This window comes from Pan paniscus, chromosome 7 (assembly GCF_029289425.2).
Source record: "Pan paniscus chromosome 7, NHGRI_mPanPan1-v2.0_pri, whole genome shotgun sequence".
Taxonomy (NCBI): Eukaryota; Metazoa; Chordata; class Mammalia; order Primates; family Hominidae; genus Pan; species Pan paniscus.
In genome coordinates, this window is record NC_073256.2 from 138,308,082 (window position 1) to 138,330,383 (window position 22,302).

Here is a 22,302-nt window from a genome sequence, read left to right on the forward strand (position 1 = left end):
CATTATAATGAATGTTGCTTTGTAGGAGAGTGGAGGTCCATACTGGAATATGCGCATTTGCCACAATGAATTAACCAGTAGTTGAGGTAATTGTGCATTCTGAAGTTTAATTCATTTCACGGAGAAGTAATACTTTGATGTTTCACTCAGTTTGACTTTTATTTTCATTAAATCAGATTGTAGGATTGGGTTTGGGAGTCCTTTCTCCCTTTGTGTTAATAGTCTGAAAAGATATCATCTACCTTTTTTTTTTTTTTAACAAAAGCGAAAGCAGACTAAAGATGGTCAGAGAACAGCTTGCCAGGTAGCAAATTGGAGAAGATGAAAATTATGTCAGACTTCTGTGAAGCTTTTGCTGCTCTGGCCTTAAAATCCCTCATCACCTCAGGGCCCTCCAATTTTCTGTTATGGCCAAGTGTACATCCATAGTTAGACCCAATTAGCTCCCAGAGAGGACAGATTTTGTCTCTCTTACCCATTCATATAGCTCCCCAACCCAAGATGAGTAGAGTTGACCCACTCCCCTCTGACACTTGTTTCCATGGAAACCCAACAGGGAACAGGAAGAAGAGTCCAAAATTATGCCTCTTTCAGGGGGCAGAATCCATTAGGCCTGCACATGTGACTGTGGGTTCCTTCACATGGTTATTTTAAAGTAATGAACCTAAGCCTTTCCTGGGTCTGATTCATGCTTTTAAAAGGTAATGAGAGAACACTTTCTGAGAAAGAGGTTACCCTTAGTCTACGTTCATCACTAAAGGTAGACTTTCAGATCATGCACTGCTAGATGAGGCCCTGTCATTCTGCTGTCATGTGAAAGCTGACGTCAACTTAAGGCTTTGGTTTTACAGGGTAAATGCAGAGATGCTGCCAGAGTTTCAGAGGCTTCTAAGTTTTCTGCCTGATTTATTCTCCTTCCCAAGATTCTTCTCCATCCCTGTTCTTGGAGCCAAATCATGTTAGATATAGAATAGTGTAGAGTAGTGTCACATACAGAAAACGTTGTACAGGCAAGAAGGTGACCAGTATTATCTGAAGATCTACTATTTCCCAGGCCTTCTGATAGGGATACACACACACACACACACACACACACACAAATTGAATCCTGACAGTAACATTTTGAAGTAGATATTATCTCTGGACAGAGCTAATATTTTTGGTATATGTACTAATAATTGTCTGGTATATGTACTTCTAAAGTATCTCTTTCTGTTTTTTTTGTGTGTGTGTACAGGTATGTTGAAAAATATTTGCAAAATTTGCATGAATTGGATTATATTGTTGTAAAATCTTTCTGCTTAAAAAATGGCATCATAGTATTTCATCATCGTAACCCACCAAAGTTTATTTTCCAATCTTATATTGTGGTTATTTAGGTTACTTCCAATCTTATATTCTTGGTTATTTAGGTTGGAAAATATTCCATCATATGTGCTATCACTGATTAATTTAACCACAGCTTTTTTTATATTTAGTAATATCCTTTTATTCCAACTCAAATAATATTGTGACAAACACTATTGTGGTCACTTTTTGTATGTATTTGATAATTTTCTTATGGTAAATTACTAGAAGTAAAATTACTAGATTAAAAGGCATGAATATTTTTAATGATACTTAATACATATTTCCAAGTTGGTCTGAAGAAGAATTATTAATGCCTTACCTCTGCCCTAGAAGTATATGAGATGGTCCCTTTCCCACACCCTTGCTAAACTAGGTACTTTCAATCCTAATTTATTAACCTGATGGGCAAAAGATAATATTTCATTTTAAGTTGAATTTTCTGATTAGAGTTTATCCCAAGTAAACTTTATTGGTCAAGAAAAACAGAACTAATTTCTACTAAAATAAGAAAAGTTAAGGATTGTCATGTTAGTACCTAGGATGTATTTTGAAACAATTAAAAACTCAAGTGAGTTGATTAGAACTTTATTTTGGCTGTTCATGGTATTTAGGGACTCTTTTTCCCTATTGAATCATGCTGTGTATAATTGCATAAAGACACAGCAGGAGATAGATGTTTTTGAAAAAAATTCAGAAGCCAAATTGGAAAGGCAGCCCTCATGATTCACATCCTTCTGACTTTATCAGTAATTATTTTGCAAGCATTTCCACTCAGTTTGAAACTTCATAGAAGTCACCATTTTTTTTCTGGGTATCATAGAACTATGCACTGGAAAATATGAATGGAGGAGGATTTTTCAGTTGTTGCATAAAACTTGGAAGATTACGAGACCTGAAAATATCCCTTTTTAGTTTACAATCGTCTATTTGCTTCTACATTAAAAAAAATCTTAGGATGTAATATGTACACAATTTGGATAATGGTATACAATGAAAAAAGTACTATACTACCTGGAAGGAAATTTGAGTTTTAACCCAGGATTTATTCAATAGGAAGCTATGTAACTTTAGCTGGATTATATTACTTCTCTGGTCTTCAATATCACAATGCACAAAATGAAAGAGATGGAATAGACAATGTTTATAGCCCTTTTCCAAACCCGATATTTAGCTCTATTATTTTCTGGGTGGGAAGAGAGATATCTTAGTGATTAATTTTTGCATAAGTAAACAAATTAACAACAAATCTGGCATTTTCCGTTGAATATTCATGAATAACAGGAGGTATTGGGCAGAGAGATAATATCTTTTACTGTCTATCTACTGTTCTGTATTTTTAACTTAAAGAGAGGAAGGAAAATGTCCTGAATTTTCATGTCGACTCTTAGGCTGGAGGTGTATACTTCATGTATCAGGTGGCTGAAATTTTAGTTGTGCATTAAAAACGCATTCCATTTCTTGAATGTTTAATATCATTTTCATAGCCAACAAGCAGAATGGACTATGACAGCTATTTTTCTCTGCTCAGCATGTTTTGTAGCCCTGTTTCTGGTTTCTGGAGGAAATCCTAACCCACTCCTTGTAGTTTTGATGGAGCTGTCAATCATAGTGTCTGCTCCCCTACCTAAATCCACGCATTGAAAAGCAGGTGACTGAGCTAGGCCAGTTAAAGCCCACTCTGGGACAAAATTTTTTGCTGCAGTTAGAGGGAAAGATTCTCTCTTCCCTTTGAATCTCAAGTTAAAACTTGTAGAGCTGACCTTGCCAGTGGCCATCATTCCCAGCAGGTGGAAGTAGCTTGCTTGCAAGAAGACGGAGTCAGGCAGACCAAGAAAGAGAATTATGGCTAGCCAGTTTTCCCAGCACCATTTATTAAATAGGGAATCCTTTCCCCATTGCTTGTTTTTCTCAGGTTTGTCAAAGATCAGATAGTTGTAGATATGCGGCGTTATTTATGAGGGCTCTGTTCTGTTCCATTGATCTATATCTCTGTTTTGGTACCAGTACCATGCTGTTTTGGTTACTGTAGCTTTGTAGTATAGTTTGAAGTCAGGTAGCATGATGCCTCCAGCTTTGTTCTTTTGGCTTAGGATTGACTTGGCAATGCGGGCTCTTTTTTGGTTCCATATGAACTTGAAAGTAGTTTTTTCCAATTCTGTGAAGAAAGTCATTGGTAGCTTGATGGGTATGGCATTGAATCTATAAATTACCTTGGGCAGTATGGCCATTTTCACGATATTGATTCTTCCTATCCATGAGCATGGAATGTTCTTCCATTTGTTTGTATCCTCTTATTTCATTGAGCAGTGGTTTGTAGTTCTCCTTGAAGAGGTCCTTCACGTCCCTTGTAAATTGGATTCCTAGGTATTTTATTCTCTTTGAAGCAATTGTGAATGGGAGTTCACTCATGATTTGGCTCTCTGTTTGTCTATTATTGGTGTATAAGAATGCTTGTAATTTTTGTACATTTATTTTGTATCCTGAGACTTTGCTGAAGTTGCTTATCAGCTTAAGGAGATTTTGGGCTGAGACAATGGGGTTTTCTAGATATACTATCATGTCATCTGCAAACAGGGACAATTTGACTTCCTCTTTTCCTAATTGAATACCCTTTATTTCCTTCTCCTGCCTAATTGCCCTGGCCAGAACTTCCAACACTATGTTGAATAGGAGTGGTGAGAGAGGGCATCCCTGTCTTGTGCCAGTTTTCAAAGGGAATGCTTCCAGTTTTTGCCCATTCAGTATGATATTGGCTGTGGGTTTGTCATAGATAGCTCTTATTAGTTTGAGATATGTCCCATCAATACCCAATTTATTGAGAGTTTTTAGCATGAAGGGCTGTTGAATTTTGTCAAAGGCCTTTTCTGCATCTATTGAGATAATCATGTGGTTTTTGTCTTTGGTTCTGTTTATATGCTGGATTATGTTTATTGATCTGCATATATTGAACCAGGCTTGCATCCCAGGGATGAAGGCCACTTGATCATGGTGGATAAGCTTTTTGATGTGCTGCTGGATTCGGTTTGCCAGTATTTTATTGAGGACAGCTGAAACTGGATTCCTTCCTTACACTTTATACAAAAATTAATTCAAGATGGATTAAAGACTTAAATGTTAGACCTAAAACTATAAAAACCCTAGAAGAAAACCTAGGCATTACCATTCAGGACATAGGCATGGGCAAGGACTTCATGTCTAAAACACCAAAAGCAATGGCAACAAAAGCCAAAATTGACAAATGGGATCTAATTAAACTAAAGAGTTTCTGCACAGCAAAAGAATCTACCATCAGAGTGAACAGGCAACCTACAAAATGGGAGAAAATGTTCACAACCTACTCATCTGACAAAGGGCTAATATCCGGAATCTACAATGAACTCAAACAAATTTACAAGAAAAAAACAAACAACCACATCAAAAAGTGGGCAAAGGACATGAACAAACACTTCTCAAAAGAAGACATTTATGCAGCCAAAAAACACATGAAAAAATGCTCACCATCACTGGCCATCAGAGAAATGCAAATCAAAACCACAATGAGACATCATCTCACACCAGTTAGAATGGCAATCATTAAAAAGTCAGGAAACAACAAGTGCTGGAGAGGATGTGGAGAAATAGGAACATTTTACACTGTTGGTGGGACCGTAAACTAGTTCAACCATTGTGGAAGTCAGTGTGGTGATTCCTCAGGGATCTAGAACTAGAAATACCATTTGACCCAGCCATCCCATTACTGGGTATATACCCAAAGGACTATAAATCATGCTGCTATAAAGATACATGCACACGTATGTTTATTGTGGCACTATTCACAATAGCAAAGACTTGGAACCAACCCAAATGTCCAACAATGATAGACTGGATTAAGAAAATGTGTCACATATACACCATGGAATACTATGCAGCCATAAAAAATGGTGAGTTCCTGTCCTTTGTAGAGACATGGATGAAATTGGAAATCATCATTCTCAGTAAACTATCGCAAGGACAGAAAACCAAACACCGCATGTTCTCACTCATAGGTGAGAATTGAACAATGAGAACACGTGGACACAGGAAGGGGAACATCACACTCTGAGAACTGTTGTGGGGTGGGGGGAGGGGGGAGGGGGGAGGGATAGCATTAGGAGATATACCTAATGCTAAATGACGAGTTAATGGGTGCAGCACACCAGCATGGCACACGTATACATATGCAACTAACCTGCACATTGTGCACATGTACCCTAAAACTTAAAGTATAATAATAATAAAATAAAATAAAAAAAGATATATTTTGCTCTCTCACACATACACATACAATTGAGCATGCACTGTTTATAGCTTTCTGAATCTAGATGGGACAGCACTGTGATGAGAGCTCAGGTGCTGTGGCTAGATTGTCTGGGTGTGAGTCAGGGCTCCATCACTTTCCCATTGCCTGAGCCTAGATAAGTTGATTTAAACACTCTGTACCTCAATTTTCTCACCTATAAAATAAAGATAATAGTATCTAAAAAAAAAAAGACAGAGAATTAAAAGTGGATAGGCATGAATAACTCTGATGATACTGGTTGTATCCCTGAATCCTGCAATATACACATGATTCAATGATTCCATTTTGAAAATTAATCTTTTTGAATTGTTTTCCAATGTTAGCAATTGAAATGATCCTAATATAGCAAATAAAAGGGAAGTTAAAACCAAAAGCAAAACTGTCTCCAAATACTTCTTTTTGGAGGCTTGTTCAGTGCATACATGCATTCTGATGAATATTAAAAAATAATTATAATGATAGTAGTTCAAACAAAGAGCTCTGGGTTGTTAGTTTGGACTAGAGGCATGCTTATCAGATATGTACTTCTTGGGTCAAAACTACCAACAAAATATGAGACATTATTATAAAGCCATAGATAATTAAAAACTGCTTGGAAAAATTGCACATTTGTAACAGACTTTAGCATGTGCATATTTGAAATAATGGTACTGTTGGTAAGAATGCTGAAAAGAAAATTAAGAGAAGTGGGCTGAAGTCCCAGTTTTATATTTAAAGTTGTGCTGCCATGGGTAGGTGGCTTTACCCTGGGACTTAGTGTCCTCTTCTGTGAAATGAGGTGTTTGGGATTTGTTGCCCTATGGGTCTTTTCAGTTCAGAAGCTCTCTCTTCTTCTATCATCCCCTCTCCTCTCATCTCTGCTTTTTCTTCCACTATGGTGTGTAATTCTGATATCTTAAGTCGTGAGAGGAATAACTGAGCTGGAGAATTTACAAGGAAGGGTGGTAAAGTAATCAAGGTAAGAAAAACACAAAAGCAAAGGATTCTTCAAATTGGAAAATAGTTTGAGAAGGACCAGATCAATAAGATTAAATGTACTTTGTGGTTCACCAAACCATTTTCCCTTTTGCTTCTGAGCACATACTAGATTATATTATATTATATTATATTATATTATATTATATTATATTATATTATAAATATACTAGATTGCAGTGACGTGTGGCCTTGTGAATGAGTTATTGCTGATAAGATATTAGAATAAATGATGTATACCACCTGTAGGTCTGGACCCTAAACTTCCCACTAAGTCCTCTACATTCATTCATTTCTTTTCTCTACTGATTGAATGCAGAGGATCCAGTGGTGGACTCCAAAGGCTCTCAGGATAGATGGAAAGAGCCTGGGTCCATGAATGACTGCATGGAGCAAAGCCATGAGTCTTTTTCTTTATTGATTTATGTATCCTTCCTTATCTCACTTATTTATTCATTTATGTAACATGGGCCAACATTACCTTTCATCAAAATACCTTTAATAGCACTGCCAAGGACAGAATGCTCAGCTGAATAGACTTTGACCCTGACTCATTGTCTTATTTTTATTTTTTTCTATTTAAATAAAATGTAACTGATTTTTTCATTCTGTACCCAGACATTTAGCATTATGTACCTGTTACAGCCTGGTATGGTGTGGATCTGTATCCCTGCCCAAATCTCATGTGAATTTGTAATCCCCAATGTTGGACATGGGGCCTGGTGGGAGACAATTGGATCACGGGGGCTGAGTTCTTATGAATGGGTTAGCATCATCCCCTCGGTGCTGTTCTTGTGATAGTGAGTGAGTGAGTTATTGCAAGATCTGGTTGTTTAAAGTGTGCAGCACCTCCCTCTTCTCTCTCGGTCCTGCTCCTGCCAGGTAAGATGCCTGCTCCCACATTGTCTGCCATGATTGTAAATTTCCTGAGGCCTCCTCAGAAGCAGAAGCCGCTATACTTTCTGTACAGCCTGCAGAACCGGGAGCCAATTAAACCTTTTTTCATTGTAAACTACCCAGTCTCAGATATTTCTTCATAGCAGTGTGTGAATGGACTATTACACAGCCATTGCAAGTTTCAGCAACTCAACACCTCTTTATTTGTTTTATCCATCATTATGGTTCTGATGCCTGTTGTGCCTTTCTTAATCTTCCTAAAGAGAGCTCCCAGAGTCTGCGATCGCCTCCTGAAAACTTCATTGACTCTTTTGTCTTCACTCTGCAGCAAGAGGATAAATGTTCTCTTGAATAGCAGGGATTATTTATGGCAAAGGTTTCCTCAATGTCAATTTGTCCACAGAGGGAAGTACAACTCCAAGGGCATGTTCTTCTCTGGATGCCAGATTCAACTCCCACTAGCACTAACGAGCACTATGTGTGTGACTGTTGCCTTTTCTGGGCCACTGCAGCATAGAGAGAAGCCTTTTCTCATCCATCACATCACCATCAACCCTTGCTCACTCACTTCCTTCTTTTCTAAGTAGCTTTCCAAATGAGAAAGTGGAAACACTCAATTGTTTATCTCTGACCAAAATGTTCTTTTCAATAACAGCGATAAGGTCTTCCAAAGTCCAGCACCGTCCTGTGTCCTGCGCTCTCCCTGGACACAGGAGCGTGCTAAAGGACTTGGCCTCATTGAAAGGTCAAATCTTGATTATTTATAGGGCTGATTGTAACCTCTTGAAGCTGAGGAACTCTGACTTCTTTGGATCTAACACAGTACTTGGCATCTTGCTAGGTGAGCAGCAGATGTTCCATAACCGTAGCCGGGTACTTGCTATGGCCTTGCAGGTGTGGTGGAGGCAAGACTGCCCATGAGTAGCAGAGGTGATATAGATACATCTGGCCTTGGCCAGGGATGCCGTGAGACATTCTACAGTGCTCAGAGCAGCCCGTGTCACAAAGGAGTCTATCCCAAAGTGTCAACAGTTGGGAGGCTGAGAAATCCTATACTAGAGTCAGTTTCTATGGCTCATAATTAATAACCTTTCTAAAATAGGGGATATTATTAACCCTATTTTACAATGAGGGAAGAGATTGAATTAGATTAAATAAAATGTTTAGGAATAAATACTAAAGATAGCCTGGTAAAGGAGAGATTCATGTTAGTCCAGATTTTAATGATCTTTTGTTAGGGAAACTATTGGTGTTTTTTTGACAAAAAGCACAATTTGACTTTGTGGTGGCTTTGTAACATGTCAACTTGGCTACAGTGACCTACATTTTCCCCAAATCCCTATTTTTTGTATGTTTCTGGATAGGATTGAACAAAAGAGATATTTTTGGGTGAGATGTGGGGCAGACGTGATGCAGCTGCCGTTTTGTAGTTCACACATATTGTCACTGACTTGCAGGCTCACCTTTGGTGTGAGGCCGGAGCCAGCCCACAACCATTTCACTTTCCCTTGGATCTGCCTCCAATTCTTGCAACTCTTGGGTCAGATGTGTGTGTAGTTCTGTGAGGGAAAGGCCTAGCTTCTGTAGGACACCCACTGTAACAAGAACAGACAGGGGTTTCTGTCTGTGCTTGTGGGCTCCGGCTTGTGACTATGGTTCTAGCTAGATCTTGCTTACTCCCACATAACATTCATCTTCTCTTCCCGACTGTCTGCCCTCTGGACTTGAAGTTTCACCACCAGACAGGATGACAACCATCCCACAGTGACTGCTTAAGCAGCTCTCACAATTGTAGAAAGTCAAATCGCTGTAGCAAATATATGTGTGTGTATGTGCATATAGACAGACACACAAATACAGACACACACACCCCCACATATATATGTGGTTTTGCTTCTCTGATTGCACCTTGATATAACTGGTAACATTTTTGATAAAAGTTATTATTATGAGAAAGTCATAAATTAATAACTACATAAAAAGTTTTGAATAAAGTAAAAAAGCCACTTATAATCACCTCATCTTAAAATAACTACTATTCAGTTCTGTAATCGCCTTCCTCTTTCCACAGGTATACACTAAAACAAAAAAGCAATTGTCATATAAATGAAAACGTGTGCATCTCTAGGTATCAATTTATTTTTTGCCTTAGCTTCCTCACTTCTATCATATTCATATCCAGTGTTCTCTGCTGCCAATGAGGTGGACATTGGTATCTCTATTCCTCGCTTTAACATCTAACATTGAAATAGGGAAAATACTTCTTACACACTCTTGTACTATGCTCTGTTATAGCATCTTGTGCTGTGCTCTGTTACAGAAAAAACATAACATTCCTTGGGATCTCAATTTATTAGTGATATATATTTTTAATTTTTAAATGTATTTGTGTAATATTTTCAACAGCTTGGAGGACATCATGAGGTATAGGATGAAAGGCAATTTGAGAAGTCCAGTGCCTCTTGTCCTCAAATTTACTCTTTCCCTGCTTTAATGATTCATAACCCTTTGCAAAGGGAATGGGCCTTCATCCTCTCTTTCCTTAGGGTAAAGTTTCTTTCCATGAGGAGGATGGCAATATAATTTGTTGTCCATTCTAGGACCTTCTTGAGAGAAGAGGGAGTATGACTAACAATTATGCTGGGACAGTAGGCACAGATATTATCTTACTTATGAGGCTGTCTGGCCTGTCTTGAAACAGACCATTCTTATGTCAAACCCATCTTACCTGGGACAGAGGCATTTTTATGTATTTATAGTCATACTCTATTTGCACTATTTTACAGACCACCAACAATGTATGAGTTCCAGTTTCACTACATTCTCACTAACACTTGTTATTTTCCATTTAAAAAGAAAATTCTAGCCATAATAATGGGTGCAAAATGACATCTCATTATGGTTGTAATTTGCATTTCCCTAATGACAGTGATGTTGAGGATATTTTCATGTCCTTATTGACTAATTATTTATCTACTTTAGGGAAACGTCTGTTTAGGTTCTGTATCCAAGTTTTAATAGGGTTATTGGATTTTTGTTGTTGAGTTCTTTATATATTCTTTATACTAGGCCCTATGGTTTGCAAAAATTTTCTCCCATTATGTAAATTGTCTTTTCACTTTCTTCATAGTGTCCTTTAATGTGCATAAGTTTTTATTTTTGATGAAGTTGAATTTATCCTTTTATTTTGTTGCTTGTGTTCTTGGTGTCATTTTTAAGAAACACTATCTAACCTTAGGTTAAAAATATTTAACCCATATTTTCTTCCAAGAGTTTGAGTTTATCTCTTAAATTTAGGCTTTTGATTCTTTTTGGGTTAATATTCATATATGACAGGTGGTTGTAGTCTAAATTCATTCTTTTGTATGTAGATATCCAGTTGTCTCAGTAACATTTGTTGAAAAGACCATTCTTTTCCCATTGAATGTATCGGTGCCTCTGTCAAAACCCAACTGACCCTAGAGCTATGAATTTATTTTTGGTCTCCCAATTCTGTTTCATTGATCTATATATCTATCCTTATGCCAGTAACATACTGTCTTGACTATTGTGACTTTGTAATAAGTTTTGGAGTTGGGCAACGTATATCTTTCAACTTAGTTCCTTTTTTATAATTCATTTGGCTATTCAAGCGCTCTTGCAATTTCATATGAATTTTTGTTTCAGCTTGTCCATTTTCATGTCATTCATATGTAGACAGAGCTAGTCTTACTTTCTTCCTTTCCCATTTAGGTTCTTACCCTGCCCACCAACCTACCTTCCCTCCTTCCTCCCTGCCCCCAATTACCCTGACTGGAACTGTCAGTAAAATGTTGAACAGAAATGGGGAGAGTGGACATCCTTGTCTTGTTCTTGATTTTAGGACCAAAGTTTTTAACATTAAGTATGACGTCAGCTGGAGGTTTTTCATAGATGTCTTTTATCAGGTTGATGAAGTTCATTTCTGTTCCTAGTTAGTTGAATGTTTTTTATTATGAAAGGATTTTGGTTTTTGTCAAATGCTTTTTCTCTATTTTCTGAGATAATTATATGGATTTTGCTTTTATTCTACTGACATGGAGTATTAATTTATTTTTAGATGTTAAACCAACTTTGCATTCTCACTGAGTCATGATTTATAATCATTTCAATATGCTGCTGAATTTTGTTTGCTCATATTTTGTTGAAGACTTTTGCATCTATATTCATATGAGATATTAATTGGTGGTTTCCTTTTCTTGCAGTGTTTTTGTCTGGCTTTGGTATTAATAGTAGCCTGATATAATAAGTGAGAAAGTGTTTCTTCCACTTCCATTTTTTTGGAAGAATTTGTGAAGGATTAGTTTTAATTCTTCTTTCTGTGTTTGGTGAAATTCACCAGTGACTCCATCTTCACTGGGATTTCCAGTGATAAATGGAAATTTTGATTACTAATTCAATCTTTTTGTTGTCATTATATGTCTATTTATATTTTCTATTTCTTTTTGAGTCTGTTTTGGCAGTTTGTGTGTTTCTAGGATTTGCCAATATAATTTAGTTTATTCAATTTCTTATTATCTTTTCATTTCTGTACGGTCTGTAGTAATGTCCCCACTTGCATTCCTAATTTTAGGAATTTGAGTATTCTCTTTTTTTCTTGGTCAATTTAGGTAAAGCTTTGTTAATTCTGTTGATGTTTGGAAAGAACTAAATTTTTGTTTTGTTGATTCTCTATTCTTTCTTACTCTTTATTTTGTTTATCTCCACTGTAATCTTTATTATTTCCTTCTTTATGCTGGCTTTGGGCTTACTTTGCTATTGCTTTTCTAGTTTCTTAAGGTAGAAGGCAGGCTATTGACTTCAAATCTTCTTTTTAAATTGAGTCATTTATAGCTACATATTTCTCTCTGGGCACTACTTTCACTGCATTCCAGTTTTGGTATGCTGTGTTTTTATTTTCATATATTTGAAATTTTCCTTTGATTTCTTCTTTGACACATTGGTTGATTAAGAATGTGTTGTTTAATTTTTATATATTCATAAATTTTCCCGATTTTATTTTGTTATTCATTTTTAACTGCATTCCATTGTCATTAAAGAAGGCTTCATATTATTTCAATCTTTTAAAATTTATTGAGACTAATTTTATTGCCTAAAATATAGTCTTTCCTGGTGAATTCTCCCTGTGCATTTGGGAAGAAGAGTGAATTAAGAAAGCATAAGGAGAAAGCCACAATGTCTTTTGTGACCCAGCCTTGAAGTTATTGTTCCATAATTTTTGTAATCTTCTATTGGTTACACAACCCATCCTTATTCAGTGTGGTAAGGATTGTATAAATGCATGAACACTACAAGGTAATAATCATTCAGGGTCATGTCAAAGCCTGACAACCATAGTCTTCATTCTGGTTCCCGGTGATTCGCAACCCTCACACGTGCAAAATATACTCACCCTCTTACAAGGCTCCAAAAAATCTCACCCTACTACAATATTACACAAAGTCCAGAATCTCCTTATCATTTAAATGGTCCAGACATGAATGGGGCTTCTAGGGTACTCCTTAAGAACATTTCCTTGCATATGGTTTCTCTCAAGCCGAAGACCTGTGAACTAAAACTTAAGTTATTTCTTCTACTCACACCCAAATAGAATCATGGCATTCCCATAAGATAGTAGCTATAAAATCTCCTGTTCAGGGGCAAGAAGCCTGGCCAGAACCAGGGGAAGGGGGCAAATCAAATCAGGCATGCAGATTTCACAGGCTGGGGAAGAACTAAAGCCCTTTTTTCTCACAGCTGGGAGTCAGATAGCCTCAGGCAGGTTTTTAAGCCCATCACCCTCCACCTGGAAGCAGACTCTGGGCTGTTGGTAAGGGGCACAGTGTGAGTAAGAAAGGCCTTTTGGACTGCATGGGAGCTGGGTGAGGCCTGTGACTGCAGCTTTCCCCCACTTCCCTGACAACCTGCATGACTCAGCAAAGACAACCATAATCCTCCCCTACACAACTCCAGTGACCTGGGAATCTTACCCCCATACCCTACAGCAGCCTCAGCCAGACATACCCAAGGAAAGTCAGAGCTCAGACACGCCTAGCCCCATCCCCACCTGATGGTCTTTCCCTATCCACCCTGGTAGTGAAAGATAAACGGTGTATAATCTTGGAGTTCTAGGGCCCTGCACACCACCAGTCCTTCTCCACACTGCTGCAGCTGATGCTTTCTGGAAAGTACCACCTCCTGGCAGGAGACCAACCAGCACAAAAATAGAACATTAAACCATCAAAGCTAAGGGCCTTCCCAGAATCCATTGCACCCTCTGCCACCTCCACTGGAAAGGAGCTGGTATCCATGTCTGAGAGACACATAGACAGTTCACATCACAGGAATCTGTGCAGACAACCCCCAGTACCAGCCCAGAGCCAGGGAGACATGCTGGGTGGCTAGACACAGAAGCGAGACAACAATCACTGCAGTTTGGCTCACAGGAAGCCACATCCATAGGAAAAGGGGGAGAGTACTACATGAAGGGAACACCCCATGGGCCAAAAGAATCTGAACAACAGCCTTCAGCCCTAGATGTTCCCTCTGACAGAACCTACCCAAATAAGAAGGAACCAGAAAACCAACCCTGGTAATACAACAAAACAAGGCTCTTCAGCACCCTGCCAAAAATTACACTAGTTCACCACCAATGGATCCAAACCCAGAAGAAATCCCTGATCTACCAGAAAAAGAATTCAGGAGGTTAGTTATTAAGATCATAAGGGAGGGACCAGAGACAGGCAAAGCCCAATGCAAAGAAATCCAAAAAATGATACAAGAAGTGAGGGGAGAAATATTCATGGAAATAGATATCTTAAAGAAAAAATGATCAAAAATTCAGGAAACTTTGGACACACTTTTAGAAATGCAAAGTGCTCTGGAAAGTCTCAGCAATAGAATTGAATAACTAGAAGAAAGAAAATCAGAGCTCAAAGACAAGGTCTTCTAATTAAACCAATCCAACAAAGACAAAGAAAAAATAATAAGAAAATATGAACAAAGCCACAAAGAAGTTTGGGATTATGCTAAACCACCAAACCTAAGAATAATGTTCTTCTGAGGAAGAAGATAATTCTAAAAGCCTGGAAAAACATATTTGGGGGAATAATCAAGGAAAACTTCCCCAGCCTTGTGAGAGACCTAAACTTCCAAATACAAGAAGGATAAAAAACACCTGGGAAATTCATCGCAAAAAGATCTTTGCCTAGGCACATTGTCATCAGGTTATCCAAAGTCAAGACAAAGGAAAGAATCTTATGAGCTGTGAGACAGAAGCACCAGGTAACTTATAAAGGAAAACCTATCAGATTAACAGCAAATTTCTCAGCAGAAACCCTACAAGCTTGAAGGGATTCGGGACCTATCTTCAGCCTCCTCAAACAAAACAATTATCAGCCAAGAATTTTGTATCCAGCGAAACTAAGCATCATATATGAAGGAAAGATACAGTTGTTTTCAGAAAAACAAATGCTGAGAGAATTCACCATTACCAAACCACCACTACAAGAACTGCTAAAAGGAGCTCTAAATCTTGAAACAAATCCTGGAAACATGAAAACAGAGCCTCTTTAAAGCATAAATCACACAGGACCTATAAAACAAAAATACAAGTTAAAAAGCAAAAACGAACAACAACAACAACAAAAAAACAAAACCAAAGTACACAGGCAACAAAGAGCATGGTGGAAGCAACAGTACCTCACATTTCAATACTAACATTGAATGTAAATGGCCTAAACGCACCACTTAAAAGATACAGAACTGCAGAATGGAGAAGAACTCACCAACCGACTCTCCGCTGCCTTCAGGAGACTCACGTAACACATAAGGACTCACATAAAGTAAAGGGGTGAAAATGGACACCAAAAGCGAGCAGGGGTAGCTATTCTTATATCAGACAAAACAAACTTTAAAGCAAGAGCAGTTAAAAGAGACAAAGAGGGACAGACAGTATATAATGGTAAAAGGTCTTGTCCGACAAAAAAATACCACAATCCTAAACATATATGCACCTAACACTGGAGCTCCCAAATTGATAAAACAATTACTAATAGACCTAAGAAATGAGATAGACAGCAACACTGTAATAGTGGGGGACTTCAATACTTCACTGACAGCACTAGACAGGTCATCAAGACAGAAAGTCAACAAAGAAACAATGGATTTAAACTATACCTTGGAACAAATTGACTTAACAGATATATGTAGAACCTTTCATCTAACAACCCCAGAATACACATTCTATTCAACAGCACATGGAACTTTCTCCAAGATAGACCATATGGTAGGCCATAAAACGAGCCTCAGTAAATTTAAGAAAATTGGTATTATATCAAGCACTCTCTCAGACCACAGTGGAATAAAACTGGAAATCAACTCCGAAAGGAACCTTCAAAACCATGCAAATACATGGAAATTAAATAACTTGCTCCTGAATGAGCATTGGGTCAAAAATAAAATCAAGATGGAAATTAAAAAATTCTTTGAACTGAATGACAATAATGACACAACCTATCAAAACCTTTGGGATATAGCAAAGGTGGTGCTAAGAGGAAAGTTCATAACCCTAAATGCCTACGTCAAAAAGTCTGAAAGAGCACAAACAGACAATTTAAGGTCACACCTCAAGGAACTAGAGAAACAAGAACAAACCAAACCCAAATCCAGCAGAAAAAAGGAAATAACCAAGATCAGAGCAGAACTAAATGAAATTGAAACAAAAAAATACAAAATATAAATGAAACAAAACTGATTCTTTAAAAAGATAAATAAAATTGATAGACTATGAGCAAAATTAACCAAGAAAAGCAGAGAGGAAATCCAAATAACCTCACTAAGAAACGAAAGAGGAGATATTACAACTGACAGCACTGAAATACAAAAGATCATTTGAGCCTACTATGAACACATTTATGCACATAAACTAGAAAACCTAGAAGAGATGGATAAATTCCTGGAAAGATAAAACCCTGCTAGCTTAAATCAGGAAGAATTAAATAACTTGAACAGACCAATAACAAGTTAGTGAGATTGAAATGGTAATTTAAAAATTACCAACAAAAAAAGTCCAGGACCAGACAGATTCACAGCAGAAATCTAACAGACATTCAAAGAATTGGTACCAATCCTTTTGACACTATTCCACAAGATAGAGAAAGAAGGAACCCTCTCTAATTCATTCTATGAAGCCAGCATCACCATAATACCAAAACCAGGAAAGGGCATAACCAAAAGAGAAAACTACACACCAATATCCTTGATGAACATAGATGCTAAAATCTTTAACAAAATACTAGCTAACCGAATCCAACAACATATCAAAACGATAATCCACCATGATCAAGTGGGTTTCATACCAGGGATGCAGGGATGGTTTAACATATGCAAGTCAATAAATGTGATACACCACATAAACAGAATTAAAAACAAAAATCACATGATCATCTCAATAGATGGAGAAAAAGCACTGGACAAAATCCAGCATTGCTTTATGATTAAAACTCTCAGAAAAATCGGCATACAAGGGACATACCTGAATGTAATAAAAGCCATCTGTGACAAACCCACAGCCAACATAATACTGAATGGGGAAAAGTTGAAAACATTCCCTCTGAGAACTGGAACAAGACAAGGATGCCCACTCTCACCACTCCTCTTCAACATAGTACTGGAAGTCCTAGCCAGAATAATCAGATAAGAGAAAGAAATAAAGGACATCCAAATTGGTAAAGAGGAAGTCAAACTGTCACTGTTTGCTGACAATATGATCGTTTACCTTGAAAACCCTAAAGACTTCTCTGGAAAGCTCCCAGGACTGATAAAAGAATTCAGCAAAGTTTCTGGACACAAGATTAATGTGCACGTATCAGTAGTTCTTCTATACACCAACAGCGACCAAGCAGTGAATCAAATCAAGAACTCAACCACTTTTACAATTGCTGCAAAAAAAAAAAAAAAAAGAAAAAGAAAAAAAAATATGTAGGAATATACTTAACAAAGGAGTCAAAAGACCTCTACAAGGAAAACTACAAATCATATTCTTTTCACGACACAAACAAATGGAAGCACATCCCATGCTCATGGATGGGTAGAATCAATATTGTGAAAATGACCATACTGCTAAAAGCAATCTACAGGTTCAATGCAATCCCCAACCAAATACCACGATTATTCTTCACAGACATAGAAAAAACAATTATAAAATTCACATCTTTCCAAAAAAGAGCCTCAATAGCCAAAGCAAGACTAAGCAAAAAGAATAAATTTGGAGGCATCACTCTACCTGATTTCAAATTATAGTTTAATGCCATAGTCACCAGAACAGCGAGGTACTGGTATAAAAATAGGCACATAGACCAATGGAACAGAAAAGAGAACCCAGAAATAAACCTAAGTACTTACAACCAACTGATCTTCAACAAAGCAAACAAAAACATAAAGTGGGGAATGAATACCCTTTTCAACAAATGGTGCTGGGATAATTGGCTAGCCACATGTAGGAGAATAAAACCGGATCCTCATCTCTCACCTTATACAAAAATCAACTCGAGATAGATTAAGGACTTAAAACCTGAAACTATAAAAATTCTAGAAGATAACCTTGGAAAAACCCTTCTAGACATTGGCTTAGGCAAGGATTTCATGACTAAGAACCCAAAAGCAAATGCAATAAAAACAAAGATACATAGCTAGGACCTAATTAAACTAAAGAGCTTTTCCATAGCAAAAGGAACAGTCAGCAGAGTAAACAGACAACCCACAGAGTGGGAGAAAGTCTTCACAATCTATATATCTGACAAAAGACTAACATCCAGGATTTACAACAAGCCCAAACAAATCAGTAAGAAAAAAAAAATCCCATTGAAAAGTGGGCTAAGGACATGAATAGACAATTCTCAAAAGAAGATATGCAAATGACCAACAAACATATGAAAAACTGTTCAACATCACTAATGATCAGGGAAATGCAAATCAAAACCACAATTCAAAACCACCTTTTCCCTGTGAGAATGGTCATAACCAAAAAATCAAAAAAACAGTAGATGTTGGTGTGGATGCAGTGAACAGGGAACACTTCTACACTGCTGGTGAGAATGTAAGCTAGTACAGCCATTATGGAAAACAGTGTGGAGATTCCTTAAAGAACTAAAAGTAGAACTACTATTTGATCCAGCAATCCCACTACTGGTTATCTACCTAGAGGAAAAAAAAGTCATTATTCGAAAAAGACACTTGCACATGCAGGTTTATAGCAGCAAAATTCACAATTGCTAAATTGTGGAACCAACACAAATGCCCATCAATCAATGAAGTGGATAATGAAACTGTGATATATATATATATATATCACATATATATGTGAAATATATCACATATATATGATGAAATATATATATATCACATATATATGATGAAATATATATATATGATGAAATACTACTCAGCCATAAAAAAGAGCAAATTAACATTTGCAGTGACCTGGATGAGATTGGAGACTATTATTCTAAGTGAAGTAACTCAGGAATGGAAAACCAAACGTTGTATGTTTTCACTGATATGTGGGAGCTAAGCTATGAGGATGTAAAGGCGTAAGAATGACACAATGAACTTTGGAGATTTCGGGGAAAAAGTGGGAGGGGGCAAGAGATAAAAGACTACAAATATGGTGCAGTGTATACTGCTTGGGTGATGGGTTCACCAAAATCTCACAAATCACCACTAAAAAAGTTACTCATGTAACCAAATACCACCTGTACCCCAATACCCCAATAACTTATGGAAAAAAACTCTCCTGTTCAAAAAGGGAGAAATAGAAGGTATATAGGAATCATTAGTCCATAGCCATTCTGAAAATTATCAAGGCACAGGTAGTAGTTTCTTAAATAGGACTAAAGACTTGAGAGTAATTCCTTATGGCTGTTGGCTCTGCCTTCTAGGCTCTTGTCTCTATTCTCTGTCTCTGAGTTATTTTCATTTTTATTTTTTTGTAAAAAGTAGCCATATTTTCAGGTGTGCAGTTTTCTCAGGGATGCCAAAGACCTCTTTTCATTCTATCTGTATCTGTTCCTTTCAATCCAAGCTAGTGGCATTTCTGCTAATTCATTTTTCTTAAAAACCTTTGTAACTGTCCTGGGAATTTTACTGGGGTTCATTTCACTAGACAAAAGTTATCTCTATGAATCTCTTTAAGATAACATCTTTTTTTTTTCCTGTAAGCTTCTGCTGAGACTATCGTAGAACAACATTCTTCAGTTCCTTTGAAGCTCTAATATTTTACTGGATGAAATTACCTTAGATCTGTATGGAGTCTTAATCGAAGGAAAGAAGCATGCACAAAAAGCAGCATCTTAGAATCCAGTAAGAGGCTGGGGGATGAGGAGGGTTTATCCTTCGAATAAATCAGAACTATGGGGTCTCTGGTTTCTACCACACATAACTTATGAGGCTTAATTAGTCCTGCTGCTGCCAAAATAGAGAGGTTCCCCAAGTGGAAAAGAGAAAAGGGCCTCCTTGTTAGCACCCACCTATCTTAGTTGAATGTTGTTTTGAGTCACATGTTCAGGCATAGCTGAAAATTTGTTGAAATTCTAAAAATTGAATAATGTATGATACATGCTGTGTCCCAGGATTTGCTTTATTATTTAAATTTTGCACACTTTAATATGCCTCCCAAGAAGGTGTCTTGTTTATTAAGTATCACAAGAAAACAAAAGAGATACAAGAACTGCAGAGAAGAGAAAATGATTTTGCCAAATTATTTCAATGCTTTGGTACATGAATTTAAATTAGTAACTGAATCTATTTCTGTATAAATTTTATTTAAAGACAAATTTTTTTTCCTTCCCAATGAAATGAATATCAGACATTAGTGTGAAATAGCACCCAATTATTAGCTACTGAGAGGACCTGATTGTCATGGTGTGAACCTGCATAAAAATCAAATAAATAAGCAATGAAACAACGGAACAAAATATTGTGGACTTGGTCCTATACATTGGGTGAATTATAAATCACGCCTACATGGCTGGGGTCCCTGGGAGCAAAGACCACACTTAAGACTTCATTTTAAAAAACTGTTTGCTATGGACTGAATGTTTGTGTGCATCCAAAATTCATATGTGGAAATCCTAACCCCACTGTGGTAGTATTAGGAGGTGGGGCTTTTTTTGGTAATTAGATTATGAGATGGGAGCCCTCATGATGGTATGGATGCTCATGAAAGAAGAGACACAAGTGAACTTATATCCCCTCTCTCTCTGCTCTTTGCTCTGTGAGAAAACAAGAAGACAGCTGTCTGCAAACCAAGATGGATGCCCACACCAGACATCACATCTGCCTGCACCTTGACCTTGGAATTCCCAGTCTCCAGAACTCTAAGAAATAAATGTTTGTTGTTTGAGCCACCAGGTCTATGGTATTCTGATATAGCATCCCAAACTGACTTAGGCATTGTTTCTCCTCTTGATGTGAACACATGAAGGGATTGTGTGTTTGTTTGTGTTTCCAAGAAGAAAACAGGTTTTCAAATAAAATTACTCATCCATTTATTTTGTCTTTTTATTAATTTGAGAATAGTTATTTATATACCTCTGATGTACATAATTATCCTAACCAGTTGCGAATTTTACCTTTGAAAAAGAAATGGCTTATATATTCATATACTTTCAAAAATTAATTGAGAATCTTTTATATACCAGGTTTTATGTTAACTGCTGAGTATACACAGATGAATAAAGGACACTCTCAGCTCCTTAGAGAACATATGGTAGAGTTTAGGAGACAATTTCAATATAATACAAAATTTGCTAATGGGTAAGATGGGTGTTGGGGCACAAGAAATCATGAATGTGATGCCTGGTTCAAATGCTTCATTCAGCAAAGTACTAAGCGAAATTTGTCATCAGGTCATACCCCATGGCCATTAATATCTCCCAAAGTTCAATTCATACACATTAGTTTACTTTAAAGACCATATTGAATAAATAATTGGATAACCCAGTAGGTGACTAATAGCTTTTTGCTTACTTTGGGATAAGCCCTGTGTAATTCTCAGAAATCTCTTAATTGTTTGATTATTTAACAAAAGGTTCCTGCTTCTTAAGACTTCAAAACCCATTAAAGTCATAGTAAGAATTAGTTTTGCATGCTCCCAGTCATAGGGTGCTCATTTCCCCCTTGTTCCCAAGAGGGGTGATAAGATAGGTTTGTTTTCAAGGTAGCCATTAATAAGCGAGATGGTGCCTGGTCTAACTAGGCCCTCAATCTAAAGCAGGACATTATCTCCCTTAATCTGTGTTCTAGTTATTCCAAATAGGGTCACAGTGATTATTAGCTCAGTAGGTGATCAATAAAGGTTTGTGGAATGAATGAATGAGTCATTTGCTGTGGTTCAATTTCCAAAGTTGATTATCTGATTCTGTTACATTCCCAGTGCTATAGCTGCACATCTTATTCAGTATGCCATGCAGTTTAGTTTTCGTTTTCAAGGACATAAGTGCTGTGCTTTTGCCAATGACTCACTTAGTGCTGTGATGCAGAGGTAGGTATTATCTTGAAATGATACATTTCTATATTCCACAAGGTACAGTCCTAATCATTAGGTGACACACTGTGAAGATGAATCTTTCTTCTAAATAACCAGCCATTGGAGTAAGCAGAAGACCTTGCCACTGAATGACATAAGACTCTTTTGCACTTGTGGTTTACTTTTTATTTAACATTCCACACTTCATACTCTTTGTGCATCAGATTATCCACAGTTT